The 14,065-nt window shown below is 36.6% G+C and overlaps 1 protein-coding gene across 1 annotated transcript in view; it reads right to left on the bottom strand.

The window, feature by feature from the left end:
• Positions 1-201: 201 nt before the first annotated feature.
• Positions 202-14,065, bottom strand: part of LOC145729584 (uncharacterized) — a 43,747-nt gene continuing 29,883 nt past the window's right edge. The window contains exon 7 of the transcript XR_014178415.1: positions 202-556. The gene's annotated coding sequence lies outside the window, so the exon portion shown is untranslated. The remainder of the gene's footprint in view (positions 557-14,065) is intronic.

Below are 14,065 nucleotides of genomic sequence, written 5' to 3' on the forward strand. Positions count from 1 at the left end.
TTCTTTTAGGTGCGGTTAAAACAGTTTTTTTGCCTTTAAAATGTTGACGAGAATTATGCCCATCGATGATATGACGTATAAGAAAAACTTTAAAGGAGTACACTTTTCCACATTGATGGCAACCGTATTGTTCACCTTCTCCAGCAGTTTTCAAATGATCGTTGATGTCAGATTGGGAACGAAAATCTACGTTACAGTACTTGCAATAATATTTTCTTCCAGTCTGAAGACTATCCGTCTCACAATTGGCGTCTGCTAATTGAGGTGAGACGACGAATTCTCTATGAGGACTTTTTTGGTGCTCTTCTGCGCACATGTTTTCGGGTTTTGGTTCGTCGTCCATTGCGTTCAATGACGTGGATTGCATTTGCTAGTTTAGTCTCAAGTTGCCGGCAACACAATTCGGTGAAGAATACTTGTACTTGTAGGTTAGTTGGTGTTGGTGGAATTTTTCCTCGTTATTATAGTCAAAAGAAATTACTCAGGTCAAACTTTTGCGATATTCGGTTCTTGCCTCATCATCAATCACGCAGAAATTGTGGGTCGCAAATTCTTCCTGAAAAAAAAAAACAGATTAGGAAAGAATTTTTGGGACCGTATTTAAAAAAAGTGGGAAAATTGAACTGTCATTTTTAATTTTATTGTACCAAATGTATTGAAACTGACTAAATGTATAAAAAATACATACAAATTTCTCTCGAGCGCTATAATATAACAGTGTTTTGGTCTCTATCCATTTGTGCTGAATTTCTTTGTCTCTGAGCTTCAAGGCTTTTAAGATTATGATAATTATTAGTTATTTACGTATCAAAAGCAAGAGAAAACTACGCTGGCGAGTCCTATATTTACAAGGTGACAATAAAAAAATTACCTCTAGCAAAAACTCCATAAAATGTTTAAATTGCAACAAAACTCAAATTTATCGGCAAAGAACAATTAACAGCTATTTTGACTATAAAATACTCAGTCGGTTTCGAAGTGGCCTCTTTGCGCGTCTCGACAGACTACCAAACGCTTCCGAAAATTTTCTGCCGCGCCACACACCTCATCCGGCGACAATCGGTCCCATTCCCAACGCAGCGACTCCAAAGTTGTGACGTGTAGCACAGGTCCTGGTCTCCAAAATAGACCACACACTGTAGTCTATCGGATTTAGATCTGGCGAGTAGGGTGGCCATTCCTTCGACGAAATGAAATGCGGAAAATGGATCCGGCACCAGTCCTGAGTCGCTTTTGCTTTGTGGGCCGGAGCGGAGTCCTGTCGGGATGTCCAATCTGCATCTCCAAAGTGCTGCTGAGCCCACGGAAGTACGACGGTATCAAGGATGTCACGGCGGTAGACGTCCTTGTTGATTTTAATCTCCTGTTCCACGAAAACAAGGGGGCTCTTGCCGCTGGCGCAAATTCCGGCCCAAACGATAACAGCCGCGGGATTTTGGCGATGTTCGACGATGGCCGAAGTGCCCGGGGCCTCCACACACCAGCTCCTATCGCTCTGGTGATTGTGCTCAACGGTGAACAGCTTCTCATCTGAGAAGAGGATTTTGTCCCACTGAGCATGGCGACGAAGGACTCGTTTGCATCTTTCAAGCCGTACGCGCTTGTTATCGTCAGTAAGGAGCTGAACTTTTTGGAGCTTGTAAGGCTTGAGATGTAGATCCTTTTTGGCTATTTGGCGGATTGATTCCCGATTAATACCAGTCTCACGTGCGATTTTTCGCATGGAGACCCTCGGATTTCGCCTGACTCGTTCTCGGACGAGCTCTCGTTTCTTAGTGGTGCTAACGGTGCGCTTTATGCCACATCCTGGACGGCGACCAGTATGGCCGAGCTCTTCCAACCGTTTGATGGTTCGTCAGACGTTAGATTTGTCGATGCCGAGCGTTCGCGCAATATCAATCGGACGCCTTTCCAACTCGTGTAAATGTTTTCAAGATTAGCGGCCATAAGCGCCGCTAATCTCAAGAACCTCCAGGAGGTTATGAAGGTTCTCTTTTTCGCAGAAGTGTAAAACCTCTAACCTTGCTCAACGTTAAAAGAGTGGTTGTTAAAATGAAGATGTTGGACTTTATGCTGTCGGAAGCAAGGTTTGGGGTAATGCGGAATCTATCAGCCTTTCTTGTGTGTTCATGGAGGCGAACAGCAAACCTCCTGTCTGGCCAATAAGCACTGCATTGAGGGGTACAGAAAGAGAGTTTATAGACACCAGACCTGTGAAGTTGGGTTGGATCTTTGGAGTGGGACAGGAAACAGCGAGAAGTATGTTGAACTTTAAAACAAATATTGATGTTATGAGACCTAGACTTTCATTAACTAAAATCTCTGGAAAATTGTTATTTAAGGCAACAGTTTTAATCCATGACAATTCAATATTAAAATTTATGTTGTGACATTGGTATGTTGAACAAACGATGAAAAAAGGAATTTAAGGCTCCAACCTTTTGGGTGTAGGAAGGGTATTAGGCAATCAGTAGTGGTAGGTTTGTGGTAAATGGAGAATTCGACATGGTCATCGAATCTGAAGAGTAGAATGCCTAGGAAATGATGACTCTAGCTCCATGGTAAAAGCGATTGACGGGTCTAAGTCATTTATAAATGCAAAAAAGTTACGGAGCTCATTCATAGTGCCATCAAAAATGCAGAAGATGTCGTCGACATAGCGTTTGAAGAATAGATTTTTTTGGAAGGCAGGGTAGGACTCCATTGACTGTTCTACACTTGACATAAAAACCTCAGTTAACAGAGGCGAGAGACATGAACCCATGGCCAATCCTGCAGTCTGGGAGTAGCAAGTATCATTAAATTGAAAAAAGTTTTGTTCCAAAACCAAGAATACCAGAGCCACCATATCCTCAACCTGAAAGGGGTCAAGGCTAACGCAGTTAGATAACAATCTCTGGACCAAAGAAACACAATCAAGGAGGGGATACTTAGAAAAAGATTTAAAACGCCGAAGCAGACCATAATGGCAGAGGGAGGAATAAAAAGATTCTTTAGCTGGAAGCAAAGTTCAGTAGAATTTTTAATAGAGTAATGACTTTTAAAGTTAGTGACTTCCAGGATTGTATCTTTAACCAAGAAGAAAGGCGGTGGCAAGGAGAATTGTAAAACGAAACTACTGGTCTAATGGGAACATTAGCTTTGTGAATTTTAGGTAGACCATATAGTTTAGGAATTGAGAGATTTATTGGTGTAAGTTTAAACTTGAACTGAAATAGAGGTGGTGGTAAGTAAAAAATTGCAACATATAACGTTGATTAGTGTCAAAAGGAAGATAACTAAATACTCTCAGACAGGAAAACCCACAACTTTCTAGCTTTTTTCTATTTTACGTTTAAGTTTAAGTTATTTACAAGAAAAACAATAGTCAATAGTTTATTCATGTTACTTACATACCAAAATGTTAACACACGTCAGGTAATAGGGTCAAAAGAATAAGCAAAATAGATATTAAATACTAAGTTTCACAATTTCCTAGTTGCATATGACTAACCTACAAAGTACTATGTAAAATATACAATACAGATGGCCAAACAGACGTAGAATGGACTACTAAAAAAAAAAAAAACAAAACGTAGAAAAAGGTCCAAGCCTATTACAACTGATTGAAATTTGAATTACAATACTCTTCAGGGGAGTAGAAAGCTTGACTAATAAGGAACTTTTTTATTCGAGTTTTAAACACACACAGTGGCAACTCTCTTATGTTAACAGGCAAAACATTAAAATATTTAATCGCCAAACACCCCGGGCCATCCCCGACACCTTTGCAGGCGCCTGTAAGCCGGAACCAGATCATCCCCGGCACGAGTGTTATAGGTGTGCACTTCTCGATGAGTTGGAAAAAGGTCTAGGTTTTCCCTCGCATACACCAGGCACGCAAACAAATAAAAACAAGGTACAGTCAAAACCCTCAAATCAATGAAGGCACGTTTGCACTCCTCTCTGTAACTCAAACCAGACCCTACCCTCGCAGCCCTCCTCTGCAGTCCGAAAACCCTGTGCCTCCCCGCCGAATGTCCTCATGCAAGGATTGCATAGCTAATGTGTGTATGAAAAACTGCGAAATAAGCTGTTCGTATTAGACCAGCAGAGACACACCGAGAGAGATGCCGGAGAAGATAGGCGCTCCTGGTAAGTTTCCCTGCAAGGGCTCACACCACTGTAGTTTGGGATCCAAAGTCCACCCAGAAATGTCACTGCCGGAACCTTTGGTGTGTCCAACAATTCTCTAAGGGAGAAAACCACCATCTGCGTCTTCTCTGCATTCAGCAGCAGCCTATTAGAGCAGAACCAGTCCTCTGCCCTCTCCCGTGCCAACCTAGCAGCCCTCAACCCCTCATCCAACGCATCAGCAGAAAGAGAAACGGTGGTGTCATCGGCAAAGAGGGTATATTTAACCGTTTTGTCATTATAAGGAAGGTCATTGATATATATTAAAAACAATATAGGGCCAAGAATTGATCCTTGGGGGACACCTATGTTGATCTCACTCACCGCCAAAGACACCCCCGCCACCCTCACCACTTGATGCTTGCGTTCCAGGTATGAGCTAATCAAATTCATACTCGTGGTGTCAAAATTGTAATATTTAAGTTTGAGGAGGAGGATACCATGATCGACACAGTCAAAGGCCTTGCTCAAATCCAAAAAAAAAACAGGGTCATACTGCTTTGTGGAAGGCGTCCAAAATAGCAGATACAAGATCTAATATACCCTAAAGTGTACTTCTCTTTCTTCTAAAACCAAACTGACATGGAGAAAAAATATTTTTAGCATTGAAGAAATCCACCATTTCAATGACCATACACTTCTTCAGAACTTTTGAAACCACAGGCAGAAGAGATATTGGCCTGTAGTTTTCATGTTGACTGCTTCTTAAAGATTGGAACCACACACGCAGCCTTAAGGACACCCGGAAACACTCCTCTTTCCAAACACAGATTTATTAATTTGGTCAGAGGAACAAGTATTTTATTTTTGACTGATCTCAAAAGGCGCACATTAAGGCCATATAGGTATGTCTCGTCTGTGCTTGTTGCTAAGCTGGTCTAAAACCTCCCTCATATTATTAAAACTTACCTCCTTAAAAGAAAAGGCAGAATTGGGCTTCATGACATTGTTTAAATATGTTAAGGGATCTGTATCCGAATTTGGAACTTTGCAAACTATATGATCAGTTATATTAGAAAAACAGTCATTAAAATGATTAGGACTGGGCAAGGATTCCTCCTGATAGACATCCTGGATCCCATGACGGTGTTGTAGAAGTAAGAATGAAGTTGAAGAAGTAGTCTAAAAAAATGTTCCAAAACGCAGTTGGAGTCGAAATCATTTCAAAACAGCCTAGAAGCTTCCAAAAGCTTTTCAACTTAACTATAGAAGCTCTCAAAAGATTTCAAGACAGTCTAAAAGCTTCGGTGTGGTTCTAGAGCAGTTTAGCAGCTTCCAAAAGTTTCTAGAACCGTCTACAAGGTTCAGTTTAAAAAATCGGTTTCTTCTCATAACTGTCAGACCACTGGAGCAATTTTAATCAAATTTAGAACAAATACATATGAAATTATACTATATATTATATATATTATACTCATTATGTCATGTTAATGACGTTTGTCGAAACTGTCTAGTGGTGTAAATACAGAATTTTTCTTCTTTCTGCCTTATTCTCTACGTCACTGGATATTTTTCAAAAATTTCTGTTTTTTTTTACTTGTTCAGTTTGACAAAATAAGTATCTTTTATAAAATTCTGATTTAAAACTTTGTTTACGAGATAATTGAGTTATTACGTTCAAAGAACCAAAACCAACCCAACCCAACTTAAAAATTGTCATAAATAGATTTCAATATTTTAGTCTTGAAAATAGTCTTAAATACTGGATATTGACATTAGATTCATGAAAATTTACTTGAAGACTTACTTTTCAAGTTTCTTACTTTGCTTTTAATTTTCTTAGAACTCTGGACAATTTTTTAGGGCTTTAAAACTGCTTTCAGCTTGAAAATCGAGTTTTAGGGTTAACTTCACAAAGTTTTTGACATAGCAAGCTTAAAAAACTATTTTTACATTTTCCATAGGCTTAAACATGCCAATTCACGCTTTGTCAGTATTAAATTGACTTCTAGATGCTTCCCTGCGCTTTAAGACTAAATAAATCAATACTTTTATTAATTACTAACTAATCAAATTTCAAACTATTTTTTATAGTAAAACCAGTTACCAGTGTTTAATTGAGTAAAAAAAAAAGTTTGAATAGAATGATCAGTTTTACTGTGTTTTACACTACCTATAGTCTAAAAAATTGAACGCCAGTAAACATTAGTCCAAAAATCCTGTTTTTTGACTATTTTTAGTGTCAAAAATTAACTCGTAAACCTCACAGATGACCAGATTTCAATCCTTTTGAACCTTTTTAAAGTAAAAAATACAATAACCGAAGTAGACATTTTTGTCAGGTTTGATTCTTTAAACTGAACTTTGGAAGTCTCTTCCTTAGGAAGCGTTCTTCAGGAGAAATACATAATGCATGTCAACTTATTTTTTTATGGGCTATCGAATGGTGAATTATTGGATTTAAACGTGTCAAGATTGCCATTTTAACTAATTATGGCATGGAGGACACGAATCTGGTGTCCAGTTTGCTGTAACTGCCGCCACTTTCTCACTGACTTCGAAATTAGGACATTTTTTAAACTTTTCAAGACATGGCACCCTTAAAATATTATATTTTGACAAATTACACTTTACGTCACATTTCTACCATTAACCTCAACTAACTAAGGCAGTTTAAGACAATTTTCCAAAAAACTTCATTGGGTTACCCCCTTTAAAAATGTCAAAAATCTAGTTTTTTTATTTTTCAAAGTCGACCGGTGCATTGTACGGTAAAATGTTATATTTAATGAATGGTAAAAATTTCACACTGCTAACTAAAACCGTTTTCGAGATATTTAGAAAAATGTCCGGAAAAAGGTAATCAAGTCCGACGCCCTCTAGCATCCAGACGGGGCGTCAACGGGTCTAGCATTAACGTTACGTCATAGCTCCAATCATTAGCTACTTACGATCATTTAATTTGTCTATACTATATACGGAAAATTTTTTCCAATTGAAGGTTTTTCCTGGCCTACTATACTGACCACCGCCTGAATTAAAGTGGTTTTTAGTAAATATCTCAAAAACGGTATAAAAACTACAAGAGTGCGAAATTGTCCTAATGGACCACTAAACTAAATGGAACTTCAATACAGTTCCCTGTATACAGGGTCTGCTGATTGGGTGTTCTTCACCCTGTATACAATTTTTTATATAAAATTGTTTGCTCTACATTAGTGAAAAGAGCAGTCTAAGACAATTCTTTTGAGTGGTGGAACCACCCTGAACTCCTAATAATAACCAAGATACAGGGTGTTCAAATTTTCAACTAATTTTCGGTAAAAAGTGTACAGTGCGTTTTTTTTAACGCGCAACATAGGATTTTACGTGTTAAATTTTTAAGCCCATGTTAGACCATTTCATTTTGGAACTGCAAGTCTATAACTTGACGGGTGTGTCTTTAGTACCCTGAAGCTTAAGTAAGTCTACCAATTTGGTCTAAAAAGTGATTAAAAACTGGAAAAAAATCACTTTTTTTCGAAAAGATTTTATCGTTTCATACTCCCTGTATTCATTGTTGTTCCTTGTTGTTTTCGATACTGGCAGGGCAGGTAGCAGGTAAAGTGACATATTTTGACTGTATCACGATCCGACATCTTTTGAACGTCAAAAGGGCATTTTATGATTGTTTGGAATACTGTTTGGCTTCAAACGGAGGTCACTTTGAACAATTCACTTATAAAAATACTTCTTTTGTTCTTAACTTTCTTGATATAAAGTTAATGATCACCCTGTTTTACTTTCTACGCCAAATTTTACCTGCTACCTGCCGTGCCAGTATCAAAAACAACAAAGAACAACAATGCATACAGGGAGTATGAAACGATAAAACCTATTCGAAAAAATATGATTTTTGCAAGCTTTTTAACACTTTTTAGGCCGAATTGGTAAACTTAGTTAAGCTTCAGGGTACGAAATAGCCACCCGTCAAGTTTTATACTTGTAGTTCCAAAATAACATGGTCTAACATGGGCTTAAAAATTTAACACGTGAAATCCTATGTTGCGCGTTAAAAAAAACGCACTGTATAAAAGTAGTTTTTAGAAAATATCTCAAAAACGATTAGATTTACAAAAAAAAAACACTACAGAAACTCCAAAATGCCTCACAAGCAGTCGAAAACAGTCTGAAAGCTTCCAAAAGCTTTTAAAACGCTCTAACGGCTTCCAAATGATTTTTAACTAATCTAGAGGCTCTCAAAAAATTTCAAGGCAGTCTTAAAGCTTCCTTCCGTATGCTTCTAGAACAGTCCATAAGTTTTCAAATGCTTTAAAAGCAGTCCAAAACCTTCAATGCTTTTTAAACTCTCCAGAAACCTTCCAAATGTTCCTAAAGTAGTCAAAAGCTCCCAAAAGATATCAAAAGAGTCTGAAAGCTTCCAAAAAATTCTAGAGTTTCCAAATGCCTCTAAAGCATTTCAGAACGTTCAATATGCTCTTTAAACTGTTCAAAAACCTTCCAAATACGCCTCAAGTAGTTTTAAAAGGTTTTAAAACACTACGGAAACTCCAAAATGCTTTCCAAGCAGTCGAAAACGGTCTAAAAGTTTTCAAGAGCTTTTAGAACAGTCTAAAAGATTCCAAATGCTTTTCAACTAGTCTAAAAGCTCCCAAAAGATATCAAACGAGTCCGAAAGCTTCCAAAAAATTCTATAACCGTTTAAGAGTTTCCAAATGTCTCTAAAGCATTCCAGAAAGAGAGAATTAGAAAGTTTTCAAAACAGTTTAAAATCTTCCGTATGCTTCTAAACTAGTTTGAAAGCTTCAAAAAATGTCTAGAACTTGAATTCAAAAAAAGTAAAATGTTTTCTGAATGAGTTTTGTGCTTTTTTGAGGAAAATAATTTAGCTCTTTAAGTGCTTTTTTTCACGATTTTAGTGCTTTTTAATCCGGACTCTAATCATAACCTAGTTATCAAAAAAGTAAAATAAGAACATGTTGACCGTTTTGCTCTATCTCTGACCGTACGCCTGCTACATCCATCCAAATATTGAAAATTACAATTTTTAGTAGTCAATATCTGGAAAACGACGATATTTAGAGAGATATTGATTAGAATAAACTAGCTAGATTAAGCAACAGAATCCAGAAGTAGCATCAGGTACTAGGGTTGTCGAACAAAAATCCGTTGTTGCCACTGATTTCATGTAGATGTGGTAACGTTAAAATTACGAAAATATTTTAAATCGTTATGGTCATATTACTTGATACAATTTGTGTTTCAAATATGTGTCATTTTTAGCTTCCTAGATACCTACACTTCCTCGCATTCGTACTGGTCCACCCTGTATATTCAGATCGAACATATGATATATCAAGTCCGAGAGAACCCGAAATCTACTGACTAGTGATTTAGATAAAGCGTTCTTTATCGCATTTGTTCATTTCTAGACATTCGTTAGAACTAAGTACATATTGTGCTTTAAAGGCTCCTGTGCGTAAACAATTATAAAAATGAATGTAAAAAAAATTCTCATGTTAACCTATGGCCGATCACATTAAAACATGGTTATGCAGCAATCGTTATTTTTTAAATAAAATTAAAAAAAATATTTTATAACGAGCGTGCGCTAAACTCACAGGAAGCAGAAAGCATGCTACTTATTGTAAAACCTATAACTGCCTACGGAAGCTTTTAGACTGCCTTGAAAATTTTTGAGAGCGTCTAGACTAGTTGAAAATTATTTGGAAGCTTCTAGACTATTTTGAAAGACTTCCGACTGATTTAGAAGCATTTAGAAGTTTCTGTAGTGTTTTAAAATCTTTTTATACTACTTTAGGAGCATTTAAGGTTCTGGACTGCTTTTAAGACATGTGAATTTGAAAACTTTGAAACTGTTTTAGAAGCATACGGAAGCTCTTAGACTGCCTTGAAATTTATTGAGAACTTTTAGACTAGCTGAAGATTATTTGGAAGCATTTAGAGTGCTCTAAAAGATTTTGGAAGCTTCTAGACTATTTTGAAAGGCTTTAGACTGCTTGAGAAGCATTTTGGAGCTTCTGTAGTGTTCTAAAACTTTTTTAGACTACTTTAGGAGTATTTGGTAAGTGTTTGGGCAGTTTAAAGAGCCTTGAAGGTTCTCGACTGCCTTATAGGCATTTGAAACCTTGTAGACAGTTTTAGAAACTTTTGGAAGCTGCTAAACTGCTTTAGAAGCATACGGAAGCTTTTAAGAGCTACTAAATATATAGAAAAGTATTTGGAAGCTTCTAGACTATTGTGGGAGGGTTTAGACTGCTTGAGAAGCATTTTGTTTGGACAGTTTAAAGAGCCTTGAAGGTTTTGGACTGCCTTTAAGGCATTTGAAACCTTGTAGACGGTTTTAGAAACTTTTGGAAGCTGCTAAACTGCTTTAGAAGCACACGGAAACTTTTGAGAGCTTCTAAATAAATGGAAAAGCATTTGGAAGCTTCTAAACTGTTTTGGAAGGCTTTAGACTAATTGAGAAGCTTTTTGGAGTTGCTGTAGTATTTTATAACTTTTTAGACTACTTTAGGAGCATTTGGACAGTTTAAAGAGCCTTGAAGGTTCTGGACTGCCTTTAAGGCATTTGAAACCTTGTAGACGGTTTTAGAAACTTTTGGAAGCTGCTAAACTGCTTTAGAAGCATACGGAAGCTTTTGAGAGCTTCTAAATAAATTGAAAAGCATTTGGAAGCTTCTAGACTGCTTTGGAAGGCTTTATACTGCTTGAGAAGCATTTTGGAGTTTCTTTAGTATTTAAAACCTTTTTAGACTAGTTTAGGAGCATTTGCAAGGAGTTTGGACAGTTTAAGGAGCCTTGAAGGTTCCGGACTGCCTTTAAGGCATTTGAAACTTTGTAGACGGTTTTAGAAACTTTTGGACGCTGCTAAACTGCTTTAGAAGCATACGGAAGCTTTTGAGAGCTTCTAAATAAATAGAAAAGCATTTGGAAGCTTCTAGACTGTTGTGGAAGGCTTTAGACTGCTTGAGAAGCATTTTGGAGCTTCTGTAGTGTTCTAAAACTTTTTTAGAATACTTTATAAGTATTCGGTAAGTGTTTGGGCAGTTTAAAGAGCCTTGAAGGTTCTGGACTGCCTTATAGGTATTTGAAACCTTGTAGACGGTTTTAGAAACTTTTTGAAGCTGCTAAACTGCTTTAGAAGCATACGGAAGCTTTTGAGAGCTACGAAATATATAGAAAAGTATTTGGAAGCTTCTAGACTGTTTTGGAAGGCTTTAGACTGTTCTAGAAAGCATTTTGGAGCTTCTGTAGTGTTTTAATACCTTTTTAGACTACTTTAGGAGTATTTGGAAGGTGTTTGGACAGTTTAAAGAGCCTTGAATGTTCTGGACTTCCTTTAAGGCATTTGAAACCTTGTAGACGGTTTTAGAAACTTTTGGAAGCTGTTAAACTGCTTTAGAATCATACGGAAGCTTTTGAGAGCTTATAAATAAATTAAAAAGCATTCGGAAGCTTCTAGACTGTTTTGGAAGGCTTTAGACTGCTTGATAAGCATTTTGGAGCTTCTGTAGTGTTTTAAAAACTTTTTAGACTACTTTAGGAGCTTTTGCAAGGTGTTTGGAGAGTTTAAAGAGCTTTGAAGGTCCTGGACTGCCTTTAAGGCATTTCAAACCTTGAAGACGGTTTTAGAAATTTTTGGAAGCTGCTAAGTTGGTTTAGAAGCATACGGAATCTTTTGAGAGCTTCTAAATAAATAGAAAAGCATTTGGAAGCTTCTAGACTGTTGTGGGAGGGTTTAGACTGCTTGAGAAGTATTTTGGAGCTTCTGTAGTGTTTTAAAACCTTTTTAGACTACTTTAGGAGCATTTGGAAGGTGTTTGGACAGTTTAAAGAGCCTTGAATGTTCTGGACTGCCTTTAAGGTATCTAAACGGTTTTAGATACTTTTGGAAGCTGCTAAACTGCTTTAGAAGCATACGGAAGATTTTGAGAGCTTCTAAATAAATTGAAAAGCATTCGGAAGCTTCTAGACTGTTTTGGAAGGCTTTAGACTGCTTGAGAAGCATTTTGGAGCTTCTGTAGTATTTAAAACCTTTTTAGACTACTTTAGGAGTATTTGGAAGGTGTTTGGACAGTTTAAAGAGCCTTGAAGGTTCCGGACTGCCTTTAAGGCATTTGAAACCTTGTAGACGGTTTTAGAAACTTTTGGAAGCTGCTAAACTGATTTAGAAGCATATGGAAGCTTTTGAGAGCTTCTAAATCTATATAAAAAAGCATTTGGAAACTTCTAGACTGTTTCGGAAGGCTTTAGACAGCTTGAGAAGCATTTTGGAGTTTCTGTAGTGTTTTAAAACCTTTTTAGACTTCTTTAGGAGCATTTGGAAGGTGTTTGGACAGTTTAAAGAGCCTTGAATGTTCTGGACTGCCTTTAAGGCATTTGAAACCTTGCAGACGGTTTTAGAAACTTTTGGAAGCTGTTAAACTGCTTTAGAAGCATACGGAAGCTTTTGAGAGCTTCTAGATTAATTGAAAAGCATTTAGAAGCTTCTAGGCTGCTTTGTAAGCTTTGCAAGGCATTATAGAGGTTCTATAGTGTTTTGGAATGTTTTCGCATGTTTTTAGACTACTTCAGGAGCATTTGGAAATTTTTTTGTCCGTTTAAATTTGTAAATTGATATTTACATTTTGCAACATATTTTTGTCGTTCAGAAGCTTTCAATATCTCAATATAGCAATTTTTTGTCAAAGCAGTAAAATAAACCAAACTAATGTTTGGTTTATTTTTAAAAACTTGAAAAGCTTGTTTTGTAAAAAACTAGTTAAACCATACAAAAATAGCAGTAAATAAGCACAAAAAGAAAATAAAAGCAAAAAAAGCATTAGAAATATCTGACAAATGACGTGTTTTAGCATAAATCGTTCACAAATTAGATGTGAATGGTTGGTTGCTTTTATTATTTACAAATAGCAAAATTTCTAGAAATCCGTACTCTATTCATAACACTTTAAACGATTTAAAGTGACGAAAACAGTGGACAATTAAGGGCTGTCAGACCTTTGAAGTCAAAGTGGTCTTACTGTACAGGTTCAACCACAAAGAGGCCAAATACTTCTTTCAAAAGTGTTTTAGCCTCAATGTGCTTAACTTCATGGACTATCATCAGTGAGGGTCTTCATCATTGAAGCTTAAAGTGATTCAGTGTTGATATCTGACTTAAATCTCATAATTTGATCGGACTATGACGTGTGAAGAATTTTAATCAAACTGGCTATAAAATTAAACCTCTGGAAAACCCCTTCTAGGAACAGAATATGGACTTGCACAGTCAAATTATCAGTAGGGTGCCAAAAGTGTTTGAATATGGGAAGGTATAATCGAAAAACCGACTTTTTAATTGAGCTTCATGAGCTGTCCTATTCTAGGTTTATTAACAAAAATGTGCATCAGGATCTTTAGTGACATGTAGATCCACGTTTACCAATTAGGTATTGAAGCAAATTTGTTTATTTTATAATTGTAATCTTTTTTCCACACACTCAATTGTTCTAAATAAAACTTTGTACACTGAACGTTTGTATTAATTATTTATTCACAGTTCAAGATACAGTATACCTACATTATCTGCAAGTGAAAAGCTTAGGTACAATAGGTGGCAAAGAAAACTGGTCTTACCACATAAACAGTGATTGTTCTACAGATTGAGTGTGAGTGGGTGAACCTTTTACCATACGCTATGCTAAAAACCACTTTGTCTCACTAACATAAGGTTTGTTTGGTTTGGATAATAGTGGAGTTAGTAAAGGTATAAGATAGGATAATATTATAGGTGAAATGAAGTGATTGAAAGTCTCTAAAGAGAAACAATTTCATCCCAACTCTGTAGAAAAGCAGTAATAACAGCAGTAATTAAGATATTCTCATCTCACTATTCTCTTTACCTTAGTTTTGATTTAGAAAATAAAATTGAAAATACATCCAAAAAATT

Source organism: Ips typographus, linkage group LG5 (genome assembly GCF_016097725.1).
Source record: "Ips typographus isolate SLU linkage group LG5, UJ_Ityp_2.0, whole genome shotgun sequence".
In the NCBI taxonomy this organism is placed as follows: domain Eukaryota; kingdom Metazoa; phylum Arthropoda; class Insecta; order Coleoptera; family Curculionidae; genus Ips; species Ips typographus.